The sequence below is a fragment of the Schistocerca nitens genome, chromosome 6, assembly GCF_023898315.1.
Source record: "Schistocerca nitens isolate TAMUIC-IGC-003100 chromosome 6, iqSchNite1.1, whole genome shotgun sequence".
Classification (NCBI taxonomy): Eukaryota; Metazoa; Arthropoda; class Insecta; order Orthoptera; family Acrididae; genus Schistocerca; species Schistocerca nitens.
The window spans coordinates 576,765,697-576,789,544 of NC_064619.1; the positions used below are offsets into that span (position 1 = coordinate 576,765,697).

At 43.4% G+C, this 23,848-nt stretch overlaps 1 protein-coding gene across 4 annotated transcripts in view; it reads right to left on the reverse strand.

The window, feature by feature from the left end:
- LOC126263681 (SET domain-containing protein SmydA-8-like) overlaps window positions 1–23,848 on the reverse strand; it is a 215,195-nt gene that overhangs the window by 933 nt on the left and 190,414 nt on the right. The window lies entirely within an intron of this gene.

Sequence of the window (23,848 nt, forward strand, 5' to 3'; positions counted from 1 at the left end):
CTAAGACAAAGCAAAGATGATGATCTTTACAGGAAATGCTCAATATGTCCACCATCATTCCTCAACAATAGCTGTAGTCGAGGAATAATGTTGTGAACAGCACTGTAAAGCATGTCCGGTGTTATGGTGAGGCATTGGCGTCGGATGTTGTCTTTCAGCATCCCTAGAGATGTCGGTCGATCACGATACACTTGCGACTTCAGGTAACCCCAAAGCCAATAATCGCACGGACTGAGGTCTGGGGACCTGGGAGGCCAAGCATGACGAAAGTGGCGGCTGATCACACGATCATCACCAAACGACGCGCGCAAGAGATCTTTCACGAGGACTTTTGTGACCTTTGTTTTTTTTTGTTCTAATAAAACCCCATGTCATTCCAAGCATGTGCGTAAATTTTTACCCCTCTATCTACATTATTCCGTGGTTTAGCAAGTTTTCAAATTTATACTTTTTTGATCACCCGGTATTTTGTGCAAATTGGCTGACATATAATGAAATGAAGTCCACCACCGCTGTGAAAACGATGCCATTGCCATCTAGCGGTGAACGTAGGCGTCTTAAGCACAGCACTGCACTCCACGACACAGCTTCACTCAAATAGAGCACCGCGCGTTTGACGTACGGACAACAGGTGGAATGTGCTCGGCGCAACATATTAGGTGTGGAAGAGCCTTAACGTATTCAGAAATTGTTTGTTTGAAGGAAACACTTTGGCATGATCTTGGTACCTTACACATGAAGGAAGAAATGGGATTCACAAAATCCTTGTTGATTAGGCCTACTACGGAGGATTTCGAAAGACTTCTACAGATAGTTTACAACTTCAAATTGCCAGCATATACTTTCTTCAGGTTAGCAGTCGCAATTCGTGCTCATAATTCACTTCACAAATTCTTTGAGCAACGGAGAGTGACGCATAACTTTGATGTATCATAAAAAATATGGCGAATAACGAAAAGACAACCGCTTCATCCTACAATAAGTGACTATAAAATGCGAAAGAATCTAATGTTTTTACCAGATATCTTCTCTGCAACTGCTTGATATAACAGGGTAGAGAAAGAGAACCACATTTCCCTAAATATGTAGGTTTTAAGTTTTTACGCGAAAGGTAAATCTTTTCCAGGAAACTATTTCAGCAAGGTTTACAACTTTGCTTCACTTACATCAAGAAAGTTTTTCAGCACTGTAGCATATGACTCAGCTTTTAGCTTTCCTTCAGTTAAGCCTAGAAGTGGGCATGTTTCTTCGCCTGGTGGGGTGGAGAAGTCTGCCACTAGGAGTCCGCGACAAAGACTTGCGGCACTAAAGGCATTATTCAACATGGTGGCGTTGCTGTCAGGGCTCCTCCGAGTCATAATCCGTAGGTAGTGGTCATCCACTGCAGTAGTAGCCCTTGGGCGGCCTGAGCGAGGCATGTCATCGACAGTTCCTGTCTCTCTGTATCTCCTCCATGTCCGAACAACATCGCTTTGGTTCACCCCGAGACGCCTGGACAATTCCCTTTTTGAGAGCCCTTCCTGGCACAAAGTAACAATGCGGACGCGATCGAATTGCGGTATTGACCGTCTAGGCATGGTTGAACTACTGACAACACGAGCCTTGTACTTACTTCCTGGTGGAGTGACTGGAAGTGATCGGCTGTCGGGCACCCTCAGTCTAATAGGTACTGCTCATGCATTGTTGTTCACATCTTTGGGCAGATTTAGTGACATCTCTGAACAGAGAAGGGGACTGTGTGACATGATATCCACAATCAACGCCTGTCTTCAGGAGTTCTGGGAACCAGGGTGATGCAAAACATTTTTTGATGTGTGAGAAAGTGGCGATATTCAGTTATCTAACGGTGTTCTCCGATTTCTATTAATAACTCTAGGCAGTGGGCGGTAAACAACATTACCGCTACGTAGACGAATCATCCGGCAGCACATATTTAGTGCTATCCGTGCGAAGCCTGGCTGGGTCGATAATAGTACTATGAATTACATCATCAATAACAAAAATGTGTCAGATACTGCTCGCCTTCAGGTTATATTAACACCAACTATTTCTCCCAACTGCGCTCGCATATTAGTGATTTTGTTACGAGTGATGGTGAGGAGATACGCTACTAATTTATGAATATCTGGGTAGATATGTAGTGATACAGATATCTATGTGTGTATGAATAAATGTTTGTAATGCTGATATGTAGGTACATAATGAGTAATTCTCTGAATACTCAAAACCGTCTCTTTTCCAAGTCTTTGATATTAGTACACCTACAGCCTGCTTCATTGGCAGTGATAATCTAGTGGAAGCAAAGAGCCAGTTCTACGGTAAATCTGACTTCGATTCGTGAAAGTAGGCCAAAAACATAGCATTTTGACTCATGCACGCATAGCAAATGAAGTCATCTGAAAGCATGCATTATATAGGGTGTTTCAAAAAGAATATACGTATTACAAAGTAATATTTTGTCGCAACTATCGATCACTGCGCCTCGGCTCGGCTATTGGAGAAACGAAAACAGTCTAGTTTATATTAACAGCCGCTAGGTGTCAGTCGTCTTCTGTTTTGCTTGGTAAACGTCATATGTTTAAAATGGCCATTCCGCAGCAGAAACAATTGTGTGTTCTGGAGTTAGCGAAGGGTAATTCCGTGATTACAGTACCAAGACGTTTCAGGTTGCAGTACCAAATTGATCCTCCGAATGGATGGAACTTTCGTAGATGGTATCGACAGTTTCTAGATACAGGATGTGTATGTAAAGGAAAGAGTCCTGGCCGCCCTCGTGTTCCTGAATAAAATGTTGCACGAATTCGAACTGCTTTCCAACTGCTTCAAAATCAACCTGTCGTGCCAGTCGGGAGTTTACAACAACAATTTGACGTGTTTTGAGGCGTCGATTGGTTATGAATCCGTACAAGCTACAGCTGTTACAAGCTACAGCTGTTACAAGCTCTGCGTGCTGATGACAAACGCAAACGTGTGGCATTTTTTAACGAGATTCTTGATGCTATTGACAATGATAACACTTTCGCACAACGTATCGTGTTCAGTGATGAAGCGACTTTCCATGTTAGTGGTCAGGTAAACACACTGTTTGAATTTGGGGCCTACAGAACCCACATGCAGCCATTGAACATGTACGAAATTCGCCCAAAGTCAATGTGCTTTTGTGCGATTTCCCGATCATCTGTTTACGGCTGATTCTTCTTTCATGGAAACACGGTTAACGGTCAACAGTAACTCGCTATGTTACAAAACTGGTTGTTTCCGAGGCTGCACGAAGACAACTTCGTTTTTCAACAAGACGGCGACTCCAGTGAGGATGTGCCCCAAGTGCGTGAATATCTGAATGAAACTCTACCGAACCGTTGGATTGGTCGTGAAGGAGCTGGCAACTTAGCATATCTCAGTTGCGCTCCACGATCACCGGATTTGACACTGACTTCTTCCTGTGAGGTTTCATTAAAGACGACGTGTATGTACCACCTCTCCCACAGAACATGGAATAGTTGAAGAACCGGATCCGTACTGCCATAACATCAGTGACGAAGGACATGCTTGCCCGAGTATGGGAGGAATTTGAGTATCGATGTGATTGTTCGTGTCGCTGATGGAGGACATATTGAACAATTGTAATCTTGAGAGGTTCGTAAATATATCTGTAAAGTTTCATGTTCGTATGTCAAAGTTTAATAAATATATACATTCGAAATACGTATGTTCTTTTTGAAACAGCCTGTATTTTCTAATTATATTTAAGGAAGTAGGGTTTATAGGGATTCTTCTGGCTCACCCAGTACTGAGGGTGAGATTTTGTCACCAGAGCAGAATATATCAACAATTTCTTCCATTTCAACACATTACAATGCCTATTCTCCCAAATATGACTAATCGGCGATTAACGTACTCAGCGAATGGATCGCAATGGAATGGAGCCTCTCTAAAAGCCATTCACGTTCTGCATTTAAAGGCGCGGCATTTCCCTGTTTGTAGTAGGGCCTTTAATGATGCCGTCGTTTTGAGTCCTTAAGCGACTCTGAAAGCTGTAGGAGATACATGACGCTCAGAATCAAAGATGTGATGAGCGTATGGCTGTTCAACTGTCTCTAGCTCTCATGGACGCATGAAGTTCTGCATCTAAAGTTCGACGTATCTGATTGTTCCGAGGTTTGTTGCGTTCGAGTAACTGGCGCATCTCTAACATGCTTTTATCTCCGCGCTAAACCAGACCTAAGTTTCCAAGGCATATCGTAATAGTTTTAAATATCGTTCTCGGGCTTACCGTAGGATTTTATTGTTTTATCCCAACAAAAACTCTCCACCTATGTCAATACGAGTACCAACTCAATACAACAAACCGCACGAACAACAACATTAGATACGCATTGTCACGAAGTTGCCAACCATCACACCAGCGTCATCTGCATCGCACACATGCATTTAAAAATAATAATAACCAAAAAGATAAGACAGGTTTCTACAGTAGCCTATAATCTTCCTCTTGGGTCCAAGCTATCTCTATACCAAATTTGATCGGAATCGATTTAGAGGTAGTCATGAAAACATTGCAGACAGCGTTACTTTCGCATTTAATATTACTGGTATTAGTATGGAACTACGGATTGAATTCCCTGAGAATTTATAAGCTTTGTATTGATTACATTCAACCATATTACGTAGAATGTATACACAAATAAAAGAATTTTCACAAGTATGATAAAGTTCAAAAGAGAAAGATTAAATAACTATTACCAAAAATAAATATTTTCCCTAGACAGGTTAATATTCTTCAAATCAAATATTTTGTACTGCACAATATGTAAAGTAGTCTATGTTGGTCTTCATGGCTCAAGCCAACTCTCACCATATTTCATCGAAATCTGTTCAGTGGTTTAGTCGGGAAAGTTAACGACAGAGTTACTTACGTATTTATAATATTAGTGTGGAGTTATGGAATAGTATGGATAAAATACGTTGAGGTTTATATCATCATTGTATTCTAGCTGATAATCGTGGCTGCGCTCGCACATCAGTGAAATGAATTGAAATGAGGCGACTTGAGTGGGGGAGAGAGAGAGAGAGAGAGAGAGAGAGAGAGAGAGAGAGAGAGAGAAGGAAATCGAACCCAGGATCGCATGTTGATAGTCAGAAACGCCAACAACATGACCCCGTTATGTATACACAAATCACAACGCCTCTTAGAAGGTGTAAGTGACGCGTGACTGAGCTGCTAAAATGCAACTGGCTTATGACTTATATTAGGGTCGAAGTATGGATTAAACACGTAGAGAACCATATAAGCGCTTCATTCATTACTTTGAAATGTATTATGTAGAACATATCAAACAATAAAAACGTTTCCACAAACTCAATAAATTTCAAAAGTCGAAGAGTAATTATGGTCCCATCTCTCGTGTTACATTCTTCAAATCAGTAATTATGTTATACTACATTCTTCCTAAAGTATGTCTGTGTTCTTCCTCAGCGTTCAAGCAATCTCCAAACAGACTTAATCAAGATCATTTCAACAGTCCAGTCGTGAAAGCGGAACAGAGTTACTTTTGCAATTGTAATGATGAGGAAGTACGGATTCAGCTTACAACGTTACGAGAGGAAGCACTCTACATGTTACCAACTCCACAACACTAAGTGCTTGGCTTAAGTGATTGCAGAGCAGATGTAAATGTAGATGTAGATGTTTGAGTCTAAATCTATTTCCTTAAGATGTTTCATAATTAGACTCACCACCACTGGGGAACAGTGGACTGCCCATGACCATGCCTTTAGTTTGTTCATAATATTGTCCAAGAAGCAGGTTGGTGTTAATACTTGATTGTGTCTGCGTGATACATCGATGAAATTTGTGTCAGCCTGACAGATCATCCCACTGAATCCTGGGAAGACTGAAATAATAATAATAATAATAAAAATAATAATAATAATTGGGATGGGGGCCCTCAGCCCCGACACGGTGCGTACCAGTGGCCGACAGGGGAATTCCTGTAGATATGCTGGACAGGTGTGAATAAGGCATATCCAAATAAGCACCCGCGGATCAACTGTGGGAATGAGGAAAATGGTCAGCGGTCTCGAAGGCAGAAGAGGGGAAACGCCAATGGCAGAGAGGGCGGATGAACTGACAAATCCACTCTGCGTCTGACTTGCAACAAGTGGCAAAGTGTTCAGCGTCTGATCACCAGAGGTGCGGCTGGAAATGTATTTTCTGGAACTATCCACTCCAGTCCTATTAAACGGGACCACGGTCCAAAACTTGTGACGATCAACAACTATGAGGCGTGCCAGGAAACAAATTTGTACCCCAGGTGATAACCAATCCACTGCTGCCGTCAACAGCACAACCAGACTATCGGATTCTGGGGAGTCTGACTTGACATGCATACAGAGGGAGTCGGAGACTTCTGGCCAACTTAGCCCAAATACCAAAACATTTTTTAGAACATTAAGTATATATTCTCTCTTGCGTGTAGCGAAGCTGTATGAACTAGAGAAAATCCTCAACGAACAAAAATTGGAAATATTGGCACTCCAAGAGACAACACTGACCGACAAAAACGCAGTGGATTTCGGGAACTATAGACTTTTCAAAAGCAAAACAGTCAAACGGATTCTCAAAAATATACCACATTCAGGAGTTGCTTTTGCAGTCAGAAACAGCGTACTCAAGTCGGTAACTCATGGGAAGCCTGGAAATAAGAGACTAATAACAATCACCCTAGAGTGTGCAGACAAGACCCACACACTGATCAATGCACACATGCCTATCAAGGATGTCAATGAAAAAGATCGCGCAAAGGTAGACAAATCGTGGGGAACACTAGAAGAAATAGTATCCAAAATTCCACAAAACTACTTCAAAATCTTACTAGGCAAAGAAAAATACAGGAAGAGAATAGGAAACTTCCCAGCACATAAATTGACTAATCAAAATGGACGCAGGTTGGTCGAATTCTGCAGGATATTTAACCTTAAAGTCATGTCAACGTATTTCAAGAAGAAACCATTAAAATAAATGACATGAAGATCACCCAACTCACTCATTGGTGAATTCCAAATTGACCATGTAGCAATTTCCTATCCTAACCACAGAGAAATCATGTATATCTAAGTAAGAAATGGTGCAAATTTAGACTCAGACCATTACCCAACGTGAATCAAACTACAGTTAAAAAAATGGTTCAAATGGCTCTGAGCACTATGGGACTCAACTGCTGAGGTCATTAGTCCCCTAGAACTTAGAACTAGGTAAACCTAACTAACCTAAGGACATCACAAACATCCATGCCCGAGGCAGGATTCGAACCTGCGACCGTAGCGGTCTTGCGGTTCCAGACTGCAGCGCCTTTAACCGCACGGCCACTTCGGCCGGCCTACAGTTAAAACCTCAGTGGTTCACAAAAAGGAAGCCATTAATCTTAGTATTTGACACTAACCGGATCCAACCACCTTTCACAGAAGAATTAAGGAAAAAGCCCTCCAACAATTGGAACCAACTCAGATGCAAACTAATTGAAACTGCACAAATACTGATACCTCTGCAAAAAACACCCTTGGTGGAACGAAGAATGTGAACAAGCAATCCAATCTCGACAGTAAGCATACAGTAATTGGAACAGCAGAAAGACTGAAGAATTACAAAACATTCTTGGCAGTGAGGAAAGAGACAGCCCAATTAATCAGAAAGACCAGAAGGAAATTCTGGAAGGACCAGCTACTTGAAATCGTGAAAAACTTTGAAAGAAACAACACGCGAAATTTTTACAAGAATTTCAAAACAGAACTCACAGGATATTAGCCGCAAAATTTTTGCTTCAAGAAAAGAAATGGGCAATTTGCACAGAACAATCAAGAAAATTGCGAAGAACTTGCAAGATATTTTGAAAAACTGCTGAACTGTTCAGAACCAACACAAAGATTTCCGCTTCAGGAACCTGAATGCACAAACCCAAACTCATTATCACCGGATGTAGAGGAAATCACCAAACATATCAAACGTCTTAAAAACAATAAAGCTGCAGGCGAAGATGGAATCGTAGCGCATATCCTCAAATCAGCAGGCCCAAATACTATAAAAGAAATCACCGAAATAATACAAGACAGTTGGCAAACAGAACGAATTCTGCACGACTGGAAAAGTGCATTAATCCTCTACACAAGAAAGTAGATAGGTCGGATGTAAGCAGTTATAGGGGAATCTCCTTGATATCAGTGGCTTACAAAACTATTCCAGTACCTTCTCGATAGATCACAACAACTAGAACCAAAAATTGGAGAATATCAGGTAGGATTCAGACCAGGTCGTTCATGTCCAGAGCAAATTCTGAACTTAAAACTAATCTTAAGACATCAGAGAATAAGTGGCAAAGATTTAGTTTGCACATTTGTTATCTTTAAAAAAGCCTACGATTCAGCTGATAGTCAATCATTTTTCCAAATATTAAAAGAACAGGGTTTGGATCTGAAAACACTTGCAATCATACAACAGACATTGATAGACACAAAATCTAAAGTCAAGTTTACGGCGGAAACTCTGAACCTTTTCTGATCAAAACAGAAGTAAGACAAGGAGATGGACTCTCTCCACTACTGTTCAACCTGTATAGCCCCAGAAAAAAAAGTCAAGGGGCGTAATGTCTGGAGAGGGGCGTAATGACCGGATCGGTGGATTGGAAGGAACGGTCTAACAACCTAGCCACCCCGCTCTCCAGACATTACGCCCCATTGACTTTTTTTCTGGGGCTATATCAAGGACAGAGTCCTCGTCACACCAGTTGCTGACGACGACGAACTGAAGGCTAGGATTCAAGCTGCTGTGGGTACTGTGACGGAACACACATTACGAAACATCTGGCGGGAAGTGGAATACCGTCTTGACATTCTCCGAGCTACCAAGGGAGCACGGGAGATCACTAAGTGATCTTTAAAAAAAACTAGTAACACTAACCTATGTAAGGGCATCAAATGTAACTTATTATGTCAACCGGTTATTCTGTTATATATTTTTATGATCAAGGGAAGACTGTGCTCATAGAGGGGCTAAAAAAATGTATCCACTGTTTAAAAGTCCATACCTTGCAAACTAATTGACGGAGTTCTCATTTTTTGTGAAAGTGTAGCTTGAAGTCCAACTTAAAGATATCACTGTAGGTGACACACAAACAATGCCGCCGAACTGCAGCACCAACTACTGACTGCAACGTGTTCAGTTGGATATTTGCACATGAATGTACGATGGATTCTAGAAGTTCATCCAATGTGCGTGGCTTTTGTCGATAAACGACGTCCTTTAGTGTTCCCCACAGGTAAAAGTATGGAGGAGTTAGGTCTGGGGAACGTGGTGGATACTCCACAGCACCTGTAGGGCCTATCCATCTTCCTGGTAGATTTTCGTCGAGATACGCCCTAACACGATTTTGGTTGTGGGCTGGGGCACCATCTTGTTGAAAGTAAACTCTTTCGTCTCCATAAAAGTCTCGGATGGCAGGTAAAATGGATGTCTGAAGCTTCTGGAGGTACACCTCACCGGTAACTGTGCCCTCAGAGAAGAATGGCCCAATCAAGCCCCGGTCAGACAACCTACACCACACATTTACTCCTGGAAAATTCACGGATTTGCTTTGTCTACATGAACGTTCGGATTTTCGGCGGCCCAGTAGATGCAATTGTGGCGATTTACTGTACCATTGAGTTTTAACTGTGCATCAGACCACACAATCATCTCTGAAAACTCTTCATCGTTGCGCACGATGTTAGTAAACCACTCCCAGTACTCCATTCTACGATCTGGGTCGTCCTCGTTAATTGCGTGTAGCAATCGTGGGATGTAGCACTTCCACTTTGCTGTCTTCTAGATTCGCCGAATACTTGAGCGACTCACTCAAGTTTCACGGGCACACTGTCTCAGACTTCTGTGCTGAGCGAGTGAATTGTTGTAACACACGATGGGAGTTATCTGGACTTGTTATTGTTACCGGTAGTCGAGATCGTTGTTTGTGTACATCTTTAAGACAGCCTTCGGCTTCAGATTTGTCACAAATGCGAAGAATCGTTAAACGCGTCGATGGCTCTGTTTGATACTCATTTCGCCACTGCCGATGAACCTCATTAATGTTTTCGTACTTAAAATACCACTTCAAAATGACTTCCTTTCATCGAATGTAAGCCTTGCGCCAGCCATGTTTATTCGAGTAACTAGGTGCAACTAAGAACAAAACATTATCTGGCGACTGTCATCTGACAAAACAAAACAACTCAATACAACGCTTGTGTGGCGATTGCCGGAACTACAAACTATTACACTACGAAAGATGAGACAACTCCGTCAATTAGTTTGCCAGTTATGGACTTCTAAACAGTGGAAACATTTTTTTGGACCCCGGAAGAGCATGAGAAATTCCACTGTTTTTCGCAGTACAAACTGTAACAGATGATTTTTCCCAAAAAATAGGCATTGCGGCAATGAGGCCGTTGATAGCGCGGGGCACGTAACGTGGGTAAACCGCCTATACTCTCCGCTGCAGTGTAGAGTACGCCTTGCAGTTAAGGCAACCCGCTGAACATGTGTGTCGTGGTAGCTGCATTGCTCGTCTCCTTTCTTTAACCAAAATATCGCGGATAATGCGAGCAAAACGCAGTGGCTAAATGCTTGGCTTTGTAGTGTTACTTGACTAACCTTAAATTTATACAAAGGTAACGAGTTTAGGGAAGAAAACAAAAGCCACAGTTGAGGACAGGCTCTACCCGGCGTGGTGCCAATGCTGAGAGAAGCTGAAGTCTGCTACACAGGAAGGTGTGTGTAACTTCTAGGCCATTTTTACGACCGTTTGGACGGACGATGTACTGCTCCTGTATTATTCAGCTACGTTTATCCTGCATACGATGAGTGGCCAATGTAAAACTCTCGTAAAACGTTCACATGCCTGACATGAAATGTGGACCCTAGTTAATGAATAGGAGAACTGCTGTTTATATGTAGAAGATGCCTGTTCTCTTTATTGTTTAATGTACCCAAAGAATGCACGAAACACTTCTTTCGCCAGTTTTATTTTGGCCTCCCTGCGTGGCAGCTTAGACGGAAAAACCAAAATTATCCCCAAGAATGAAGTATACAAAGACGTGGTCATCGCTGTGTTATAGCGAACAGTTTGGCGAATTTCCTGGTGAGTTGAAGTAATTTCTAGCGTTTATATTAGGTTACTGCATAAGTTTTTAGCGTTTTTCCATAAGTTTAATAAACACAAGTTACACATAACGGAGACTTTAGACATCAATAACGTATTCTCCTTCACTATTTGCAACAGTCTGCCAACTTTCCGATTCCGCGACGGAAGAAATCCGTTGTTTTGAGGCGAAGAATTCGCCGAGCCATGTTCGGGGCTCATTTTCACCTTTAAAGGAAGTTTCTTGAGGATTCCTCGATGGAGATTGGCAAAGCTGAAAATCTGACGGCACAAGATCCAACTCAACTCCTGCATAGTGTTTTCTGTCAGTCTAGTAGAATGCGGACGGGCGTTATCGTGGACTAGCATCACATCACCTACTCAGTTCTCCTGATCGCTGTTCTTGGACTGCGTCTGCATGACGTCTCAGTTGTTGACAGTAAATGTCAGCAGTCATGATTACACCTCATGGGAGCAATTCGTAATATACCACAGTGTCACTGTTCCACCAGATGCATATCATCATCATCTTTTGTGGATACGCACTGGTCTTTATGTGGGGAGTTGCTACTTTATTTGAGCTCAACCATTCCTTTCTTTTTCTTACGTTAACGAGCCAATTGGTAACGAGCGAGCAGAGATGCACGTATGGCCGCCCGCTGATTTTGGCTTAGAGCATGCGGAACCCTTACACCCGATTTTTGAATCTCCCTATTGCATGCAAATGTGTCACGATAGTGGAGTGATCACAGTTCGTCACATCTGCCAGTTGTAGAGTACACTGACGTGCATCATTGTGGATTAATGCGTTTAAGCGAGCTTCATCAAACCCTGAAGGTTTTCCTCAACGTGAAGTGTTAGTAATGCCGAAACGATCCTCCTTAAAAAGGGGAAACTATTACTTTTCCGTGCTCTGTCCAATGGCGTTATCCCCATACACGGCGCAAATGTTTCTAGCCGCCTCCGCCACCCCTCTACTGAATTCAGACAGAAGAATGTCAGAAATGTTCCGATTTATCCACCTGGCAATTCATTTTCTAGCGTTCACAGCTCCACCCACTGTCTCCAAATGCCAAGATGAAAACATGTAAACTCGTACAGCAACAGCGAACTAAAAAAAAATCAATTTATAAATAAAATCAAAGCAGTAGGAAGACCAACACGTAAATCAAAACGCTAAGAGCTTATGCACAAATCTAATAGATGCCAAATTCTGACACTGGCCTCCTTTTTTTCTTCTTTTTGCTGGAAACTCAAGATGAACCAGAACACCACAAGCTTTCAGAGGTTGTTTAGGTATATCTCGTCAATATTTTGCTATGAGGAAACCACTGCATCTGGCTGCTCATTCCTAGTTATTGCGTTTCGTTTGGTTCCTAGCTCCAATTAGCTTTAAATCTGTGTTGTATTCAGAATTGTGCACAACAGCGCAAATAGGGAGAGAGGGGACACTAGCGGGATGTCGAACAGGATTTCAGCCACATAACATTTGTGGAACATTATCAGATTCCGTCTGCGAGTACTGTATTCTAACGTTCTTCATCCTTCACGCTCCATCGAGAACTTCGTGGTAGTGACTTTAAAAATCCGCTACAGTACTTTGAGTGGTGTCTACGAAACTTCAGAATATTCGACGTTTCTATGTAATATGTTATTTACTGATGAAACAACGTTTACAAAACATGGACGAATCAATCTTAGCACTATGCACTACAGATCAGTTGAAAATCAACACTGGTTGAGCCAAGTGGATAAACACCGTCCTTCGCGTGTCTAGATGTGAAGCGCGCTTTTCAAAAACCACATCACTGCACTCTCCTTACTAACAGGACTCTAAATAGCCAGAATAATTTACAGTGTCTAAGAGAGATGCTACCGCATTTAAGGGCGGACTTCCCGCTGGACGTCAGGTAATCCATGTGGTATCAACGTGACTGATGTCTCGGCCATTAGGCACATATCAATACAAGAAGTTGTGAACGCAAAATATGGATGTCGTCAGATCGATCTTTCGGGAAACATAAAATGGCCGACACTGGCGGGCTTAACACTTCTGGACTTTAATGTGAGAGAAAATTAGAAGGTCTACAGGGAAACATCGACTTTTGCCAGAGACATGCCGTGTAATATGGGTCAACGCTATGATAAGTCCACATGAAATTGAAAGTGCATTATAGTCATGACAGGATCAGTATTTTGAGCACTCCCTTCGAATTGAGGCTCGATGACCAGTGAAGAAGTGTTTGGAGACGCCCCAGACAATGGTGGGATACCAACATGACTGTTGCCCGGTATATGGACCGACACCCATGAGTGTGAGTGTGTTTGTGGTGCCACTTCAATTTGTAGCAATGTCCCTTTGAATATCCTCCGCGGCACCGTTACAGTACAGCGACTATATTCTACGCTCCGGTTTGTTGCCCTTCATAACAAGCCACCGTGGGCTCACATTTCAGCAAGATAATGACCGCTCCAATCCGGCGAGAGATACTACTGCTCGTCTTTGTGCTTCCCAAACCCTTTTGAGTCTTCAGTCTTCTGACTGGTTTGAAGCGGCCCGCCATAAATTGCGCTCCTGTAGCAACCTCTTCATCTCAGAGTAGCACTTGCAACCTACGTCCTCAATTATTTGCTGGATATATTCCGGTCTCTGTAACCCTCTATTACCATGGAAGTCGTTCCCTGATGTCTTAACATATGTCGTATCACACTGTCCCCCCTCCTTGTCAGTGTTTTCCACATATTCCTTTCCTCTCCGATTCTGCGCAGAACCTCCTCATTCCTTACGTTATCAGTCCATCTAATTTTAAAAATTCGTCTCTAGAACCACATCTCAAATGCTTCGATTCTCTTCTCTTCCAGTTTCCCACGGTCCATGTTTCACTACCATAGCCGGCCGGAGTGACCGAGCGGTTCTAGGCGCTACAGTCTGGAACCGCGAGAGCGCTACGGTCGCAGGTTCGAATCCTGCCTCCGGCATGGATGTGTGTGATGTCCTTAGGCTAGTTAGGTTTAGGTAGTTCTAAGTTCTAGAAGACTGATGACCTCAGAAGTTAAGTCCCATAGTGCTCAGAGCCATTTGAGCCATTCACTACCCTACAATGCTCCAGACGTACATTCTCAGAAATTTCTTCCTCAAATTAAGGCATATGTTTGGTTCTAGTAGACATCTCTTGGTCAGAAACGTCCTTTTTCCAGTGCTAATCTCTTTTTGATGTCCTCCTCGCTCCTTCCGTGTTTGGCTATTTTGCTGCCTACGTAGCAGAATTCCTTAACTTCATCAATTTCTCGACCATCGATCTTTGTGTTAAGTTTCTAGCTGTTCTTATTGCTGCAACTTCTCATTACTTTCATCTTTATTTGATTTACTCGCACTTAATATTCTTTACTCATTAGACAGTTCATTCCATTCAGCAGATCATGTGATTCTTCTTCACTTTCACTCAGGATAGCAATGTTATCAGCGAATCATATCGCTGATATCCTCTCACCTTGAATTTTAATCCCGTTCCTGGACATTTATTTTATTTCCATCATCGCTTCCTCGATGTGCACATTGAACAGTTTGGGCGAAACCTCATCCCTATCTTACAGCCTTTTTAATCCGAGCACTTTGTTCTTAGTCGTCCTATTATTCCCTCTTGGCTCTTCTACGTATTGTACAGGGCGAGTCAAAAGTCCTAGGACACCTTCATAAGTTGGAAGATTAAAGGAAAAATTGAAATGTGATTATGGGAACATAGGTTTGACGTGGGGCCGCAACTTTAGGAGTGAATGTCATTCATGACAGTCATCTTGAAATCCGCCATTTTGGATTGAAGTCACTTTTTTTTTTCAATGGGAAAGGGGAGTTTGTGACATCTAATAACACTCGCTTGAGCTCTGGAGTCGAGTGGTGTAATTTGTTATTGTTTATCTTGTACAGTTTAGAAGTTATGTTCAGAGTTACCTTGATACCGACTCATGTCTCTCTTGACTCATGTCTCTCTTGGTGTGCGTGAATGGTTGGAGAAACAACTGCCAGGGAAGTGGATTGGTCGCCGTGGTCCCGTGGAGTGGCCGCCCAGATCCCCTGACTTAACGCCCCTTGATTTTTGTCTATGGGGACATCTTAAGCAGATAGTGTATGCTGAGAGCATCCGTGATTTGAGACACCTGGAGGAACGCATACAACACGCCTGTGATCAAATTGCAGGAGTCAGAGTGGCTGCAGCGACTACAGTTGTGCATTGCACGGGATGCACAACACGTAGAGCATGTGTTGTAGCAGTCCGTATGGAGGTAATTTCCCAACTTTTAACATTAATAACCTCTAAACTGTACAAGATAGACAAAAACAAATTACACCACTAAATTCCAGAGCTCAAGCGAGTGTTATTTGATGTGTCATACACTACCCTTCCCATTTAAAAAAAAATGACTTGAATCCAAATTAGCGGATTTCAAGATGGCGGCCATGAATGACATTCACTCCAAAAGTTGCGGCCCCACATCAAACTTATGTTTCCATCATCACATATCGATTTTCCCTTTAATCTTCCAACTTATGAAGGTGTCGAAGGACTTTTGACTCGCCCTGTATATTACCCGTCTCTCCCTATAGCTTACCCCTATTTTTTTTTCAGAATTTCGAACACTTGCATCGTTTTACATTGTCGAAAGCATTCTTCCTGGTAGAAAAATCCTAAGAAAGTGCCTTGATTTACCTTTAGTCTTGCTTCCATTATCAACCGCAACATCATAATTGCCCCTCTGGTGTGATCGTCATCTAACTCGTCAATTTTCTTTTACCTTCTTCTGGATGTTATTCTTATCAGCTACTTGGATACATGAGCTGTTAAGCTGATTGTGCGATAATTCTCGCACTTGTCGGCTCTTGCAGTCTTCGGAATTGTGTGGATATTTTTCCGAAAATCGGATGGTATGTCGCCAGACTCCTACATTCCACACACCAACGCGAATGGTCGTTTTGTTGCTATTTCTTCTAATGATTTTAGAAATTCTGATGCAGTGTTATCGATTCCTTCTGCCTTATTTGATCTTGAGTCCTCCAAAGCTCTTTCAAATTCTGATTCTAATACTGGATCTCGTATTTCTTCTACTTCTATACAACTTCTACTAATACCACCACCACCACCACCACCACAGGCAAGTCTTCCACCGCATAGGGGCTTTCAATGTACTCTTTCCATCTATCCGACCTCCTCTGCATTTAACAATGGAATTCCCGTTGCACTCTTTATGTTACCACCCTTGCTTTTAATTTCACCCAAGGTTATTTCGACTTTTCTATATGCCGTGTCAGTCCTTCCAACAATCATTTATTTTCGATTTCTTCACTTTTTCATGCAACCATTTCGTCTTAACTTCCCTGCACTTCCTATTTATTTCACCCCTCAGTGAGTTACTTATCAATTCCTAAATTTCCCTGAACATTTTTGTACTTAGTTTTTTTTCATCGATCAACTGAAGTATTTCTTATGCGACCCATGGTTTCTTGGCAGTTACCTTCTTTGTACGTGTGTTTTTCTTACCAACTTATGTGATTGCCCCTGTTAGATATGTCCATTTCTTTTCAACTGTACTGCCTACCGAGCTATTCCTTATTGCTGTATCTATAGTCTTAGAGAATTTCAAGCGTATTTTCTCATTCCTTGGTACTTCTGTATCCCACTTCTTTGCGTATTGATTCTTCCTGACTAATCTCTTGAACTTAAGCGCACTCTTTCTCACCACTACATTGTGATCTGAGTATGTATCTGCTACCAAATACGCCTTACAACCCAGTGTCTGATTTCGATATTTCTGTCTTACCATGACGTTATCTATGTGAATCCTTCCATTTCATCCGGGCTTTGCAAAATGTACCTCCTCCGATTCTTGAACGGAGTACTCGTATTACTAGCTGAAATTTGTTACAGAACTCAATTAGTCTTTCTCCTATCTCATACCTTGTTCCAAGCCAATATTCTCCTGTAAGAATTTCTACTACTCCATCCCCTCCAACTGCATTTGAGTCCTCCATGACTATTAGATTTTCAAGTCCCTTTACGTACTCCATTACCCTTTCAATATCCTCATGACGTTTATCTCTTCATCCTCAGCTTGCGACATCAGCCTGTATACCTGAACTATCGTTGTCGCTGTTGGTTTGCTGTGTATTCTGACAAAAACAACCCTGTAACTGAACCGTTAACGGTAATACACACTCTGCACTGCCTTGATTAGAAAGGTCGCAGTATCTCTCCCCAGTTGAGAACGTTGCGAAATTATGGGAAGGGCACTTAACCAGTTCGAGATTTTGACGATCTAACGCGCCATCTGGACAGAACTGTACACGATATCCCTCAGGACGACGTCCAACATCTTTCAGTCAATGCCAAACCGAATAACTGCTCGCAGAGAACAAATTCAGTCTAGAATCGTAATTAGGTCAGATACGTCACAGTTTTTCCTGAAATCGGGAGTATTCAGTCTTCCCTCTGACAAATGTAGAAAGAAAACTGAAGATGTAAATGTTCCATCATCGATTGGTTCTAAGCAACCACCAACATTAATCTTTATGTTATATAATTAGTAGCAACCATTCCTTTTAACAAGATAGAACCCCAAGGACTTCCTAATCAGTTATTTTCTGTTTAGTTATGTGCACGTTCCTACGACACTTTAGAGAGGACAATGTTCTCTTCTTGGACTGCTTATTCACCACGATCGGGATTTCGGCTTATAGTGTCACTTTAATCTCATAGCTTATTGTGAAATGCTACAATGAACATTTTTAATATAGACAAGGAATATTTAAAGATAGATGACATGAGAACAATTTCCTTGTGAAAGGAAAGATGTACTGACGCACTTCACATTAAGTTCTCACTTGAGAATGGCATAATAGGCCGAAATTACGATCTAGGTGGATAAATACATGTAATACCTGTCCAGACGGAAAAAATTTTCCGTTTCTAAAACTTCCTGAACAGTTCGGAACATATCAAATACTGTGGTAATGAGCCGCTTCTTTCTGAAATGGAATGTTTTAATTCTGACAGAATTTTCTCATATAATTTGTTACCGTTCTTACTTCGCAGGAGTTGCAAGCCCATCACGAACAGACAACACAAGGTTTCTAACTGACAATAAGAAACACCTCTGAAAGGAAACGTTAATAAAAACACAAGCAGTTTATTTTTTCAGTGCAGCACGTATTTGTAGTTATGCACTGTGGGTTTCATGAGTGAAGTACGAGGGCAGTTCAATAAGTAATGCAACACATTTTTTTTCTCGGCCAATTTTGGTTGAAAAAACCGGAAATTTCTTGTGGAATATTTTCAAACATTCCCGCTTCGTCTCGTATAGTTTCATTGACTTCCGACAGGTGGTAGCGCTGTACGGAGCTGTTAAAATGGCGTCTGTAACGGATGTGCGTTGCAAACAACGGGCAGTGATCGAGTTTCTTTTGGCGGAAAACCAGGGCATCTCAGATATTCGTAGGCGCTTGCAGAATGTCTACGGTGATCTGGCAGTGGACAAAAGCACGGTGAGTCGTTGGGCAAAGCGTGTGTCATCATCGCCGCAAGGTCAAGCAAGACTGTCTGATCTCCCACGTGCGGGCCGGCCGTGCACATCTGTGACTCCTGCAATGGCGGAGCGTGCGAACACACTCGTTCGAGATGATCGACGGATCACCATCAAACAACTCAGTGCTCAACTTGACATCTCTGTTGGTAGTGCTGTCACAATTGTTCACCAGTTGGGATATTCAAAGGTTTGTTCCCACTGGGTCCCTCGTTGTCTAACCGAACACCATAAAGAGCAAAGGAGAACCATCTGTGCGGAATTGCTTGCTCGTCATGTGGCTGAGGGTGACAATTTCTTGTCAAAGATTGTTACAGGCGATGAAACATGGGTTCATCACTTCGAACCTGAAACAAAACGGCAATCAATGGAGTGGCGCCACACCCACTCCCCTACCAAGAAAAAGTTTAAAGCCATACCCTCAGCCGGTAAAGCCATGGTTACAGTCTTCTGGGACGCTGAAGGGGTTATTCTGTTTGATGTCCTTCCCCATGGTCAAACGATCAACTCTGAAGTGTATTGTGCTACTCTTCAGAAATTGAAGAAACTTCAGCGTGTTCGTAGGCACAAAAATCTGAACGAACTTCTCCTTCTTCATGACAACGCAAGAGCTCACACAAGTCTTCGCACCCGAGAGGAGCTCACAAAACTTCAGTGGACTGTTCTTCCTCATGCACCCTACAGCCCCGATCTCGCACCGTCGGATTTCCACATGTTTGGCCCAATGAAGGACGCAATCCGTGGGAGGCACTACGCGGATGATGAAGTTATTGATGCAGTACGACGTTGGCTCCGACATCGACCAGTGGAATGGTACCGTGCAGGCATACAGGCCCTCATTTCAAGGTGGCGTAAGGCCGTAGCATTGAATGGAGATTACGTTGAAAAATAGTGTTGTGTAGCTAAAAGATTGGGGAATAACCTGGCGTATTTCAATGCTGAATAAAACAACCCCTGTTTCAGAAAAAAAATGTGTTGCATTACTTATTGAACTGCCCTCGTATTATTCGAACACAGTCTTTTTTTTCAACAAGTGCAGCACGAAATAATCGAAAAATCGTACGTGCTGAATTTAGTACTACGTTCAGTTCCATTCCAGAGCCAAAATATCTGCTCTGCTGATTGTCAAATCTCCGATTGAACCCCTCATAAAAGCTGAAGCCAGTGCTTTAATTAATTTACTGCTCACTTCCACATTCTTATAGTTTATAAAAACTCCAACATAAGCGTATTCTTAGCATTTCTACAGTTGCTTGTGATAACTGACGTACTGACTTTGGAGAAATTCTGCAATCGCTTGTCGGAAAAAAACTTTGGTTAAGAGTTTGGTAGAGGGTACCTCAAACAAATTTCAGAATATTTCTCTACCGTCCCCCTCTCACAGAGAATACTGGAAAAATTTGCATCTAATCTTTTCGTGCAATATCTTATTTACTTTCCACTGAGGTGACAAAAGTTAATGGATAGCTATATATTACATACACCGGTGGCGGTAGTATCGATCGCACAAGATATGAAATGGCAGCGCATTGGCAGAGCCGTCATTTGTACTCAGATCATTCATGTGACAACGTATCCGAAGTGATTTTGGACGCACGAGGGATATTAACAAACTTTGAACGCAGAATGGTAGTTGGAGTTAGATGAACAGGACGTTCTGTTTCAGAAATCGTTTGGAGATTCAATATTCCGAGATCCACAGTGTGAAGAGTGCGCTGACAGGGGAACCTCCCCATCGCACCCCCCTCAGATTTAGTTATAAGTTGGCACAGGGATAGGCCATGAAAAACTGAACACAGATCAATCGAGAAAACAGGAAGAGGTTGTATGGAACTATGAAAAAAAATAAGCAAAATATACAAACTGAGTAGTCCGTGTCGAAGATAAGCCACATCAAGGTACGTGTACACTGATGAGCACCGTGGTCCCATGGTTACCGCGAGCAGCTACGGAACGGAAGGTCCCTGGTTCAATCCACCCTCGAGTGAAAAGTTTTAATTTTTTATTTTCAGACAATTATCAAAGTTCATGCACTGAGACATGATCAACTTCGCTCTCCAAAATTCCAGGACATATTCAGATTTGCTTGGACACATGCAGGATTTGACGGTCTACACACGGAAAAACTTGAAAACGTTAAAAACGTATGTTTTGACAGAGCACAGGGAAAACTGTACGACTGTGAAACTTGCATTCATTTGTTGCAGTTTATGTGACAAACTCTTATGTCTTCATCACTTTTTTGGGAGATTATCACATCCACAAGAAAACCTAAATCGGGCAAGGTAGAAGAAACTTTTTACCCATTAGCCAAGTGTGCAAGTTAGGTGGGTCGACAACATATTCCTGTAATGTGAAGCACATGCCGTCACCAGTGTCGTATAGAATATTTCAGACGTGTTTTCCTGTGGAGGAATCGGTTGACCTATGAATTTGCGATCAAATGTTTTCGGTTCCTATTGGAGAGGCACGTCCTTTCGTCTACTAATCGCACGGTTTTGCGGTGCGGTCGCAAAACACAGACACTAAACTTATTACAGTGAACAGAGACGTCAATGAATGAACGGTCAGATCGTAACTTTGCGAAAATAAAGTAAGTAAAATTTTTACTCGAGGGAGGACTCGAACCAAGGACCTCTCGTTCCGCAGTTACTCTAACCACGGGACCACGGCGCTCCTCAGCTTACACAGTCCTTGATGTTGCATATCTTACACTTCGACTACTCAGTTTGTATAATTTGCCTATTTTTTCATAGTTACACACAACTTCTTCCTGTTTTCTCGATTGATCTGTGTTCAGTTTTTCAAGGCCTATCCACTGTGTCAATTTATAACAATCTGAGGGGGTGCGATGGGGAGGTTCCCTTGTGAGAATACCAGATTTCAGACATTACCTCTCACTACTGACAATGCAGTAGCCGACTGCCTTCATTTCAGAACCGAGACCAGCGGCTTTTGCGTAGTGTTGTCAGAGATAATAGACAAGCAACACTTCGCAGAAATCAATGTGGGACGTAAGACGAACGTATCCGTTAGGACAGCGCGAGCGCGGCGAAATCTGGCGTCAATGGGGTGTCGCAGCAGACGACCGACGCGAGTGCCTTTGCTAACAGCACGACATCGCCTGTAGCTCCTCTACTGGGCTTGTGGCCTTCTCGCTTGGTTCCTAGACAACAGTAAAACTGTTACCTCCGCAGATAAGACCAGATTTCAGTTCGTAAGAGCTGATGGCACGCTTCGAGTGTGGCGAAGACCACACAGTGCCGTGGACCCAAGGCATCAACAAAGCACTGTGCAAGCTGGTCTTGGCTCCATAATGCTGTGGGCTGTGTGTACACTGGGTGGACTGGGTTCTCTGGTCCAACTGAACCGGTCGTTACTGAAAGTACACTCCTGGAAATTGAAATAAGAACACCGTGAATTCATTGTCCCAGGAAGGGGAAACTTTATTGACACATTCCTGGGGTCAGATACATCACATGATCACACTGACAGAACCACAGGCACATAGACACAGGCAACAGAGCATGCACAATGTCGGCACTAGTACAGTGTATATCCACCTTTCGCAGCAATGCAGGCTGCTATTCTCCCATGGAGACGATCGTAGAGATGCTGGATGTAGTCCTGTGGAACGGCTTGCCATGCCATTTCGACCTGGCGCCTCAGTTGAACCAGCGTTCGTGCTGGACGTGCAGACCGCGTGAGACGACGCTTCATCCAGTCCCAAACATGCTCAATGGGGGACAGATCCGGAGATCTTGCTGGCCAGGGTAGTTGACTTACACCTTCTAGAGCACGTTGGGTGGCACGGGATACATGCGGACGTGCATTGTCCTGTTGGAACAGCAAGTTCCCTTGCCGGTCTAGGAATGGTAGAACGATGGGTTCGATGACGGTTTGGATGTACCGTGCACTATTCAGTGTCCCCTCGACGATCACCAGTGGTGTACGGCCAGTGTAGGAGATCGCTCCCCACACCATGATGCCGGGTGTTGGCCCTGTGTGCCTCGGTCGTATGCAGTCCTGATTGTGGCGCTCACCTGCACGGCGCCAAACACGCATACGACCATCATTGGCACCAAGGCAGAAGCGACTCTCATCGCTGAAGACGACACGTCTCCATTCGTCCCTCCATTCACGCCTGTCGCGACACCACTGGAGGCGGGCTGCACGATGTTGGGGCGTGAGCGGAAGACGGCCTAACGGTGTGCGGGACCGTAGCCCAGCTTCATGGAGACGGTTGCGAATGGTCCTCGCCGATACCCCAGGAGCAACAGTGTCCCTAATTTGCTGGGAAGTGGCGGTGCGGTCCCCTACGGCACTGCGTAGGATCCTACGGTCTTGGCGTGCATCCGTGCGTCGCTGCGGTCCGGTCCCAGGTCGACGGGCACGTGCACCTTCCGCCGACCACTGGCGACAACATCGATGTACTGTGGAGACCTCACGCCCCACGTGTTGAGCAATTCGGCGGTACGTCCACCCGGCCTCCCGCATGCCCACTATACGCCCTCGCTCAAAGTCCGTCAACTGCACATACGGTTCACGTCCACGCTGTCGCGGCATGCTACCAGTGTTAAAGACTGCGATGGAGCTCCGTATGCCACGGCAAACTGGCTGACACTGACGGCGGCGGTGCACAAATGCTGCGCAGCTAGCGCCATTCGACGGCCAACACTGCGGTTCCTGGTGTGTCCGCTGTGCCGTGCGTGTGATCATTGCTTGTACAGCCCTCTCGCAGTGTCCGGAGCAAGTATGGTGGGTCTGACACACCGGTGTCAATGTGTTCTTTTTTCCATTTCCAGGAGTGTAGTTATGTTCGACTATTTGGAGACCATTTGCAGCGATTCATGGACTTCATGTTTCCAAACAAAGATGCAGTTTTTATGGATGACAAAGCGACATGTAACCAGGTCCCATTTGTTCGTAATTTATTTGAAGAGCACTCCGCACAGTTCGAGAAAATGATTTCGCCACCCAGATCACTCGACATGAATCCCATCGAACATTTATTGGACATAATCGAAAGGTCAGTTCGTGCACTAAATCCTCCAGCGGCAACACTTTCTCGCAGTTATGGACGGCTATAGAGGCAGCTTGGCTCAATA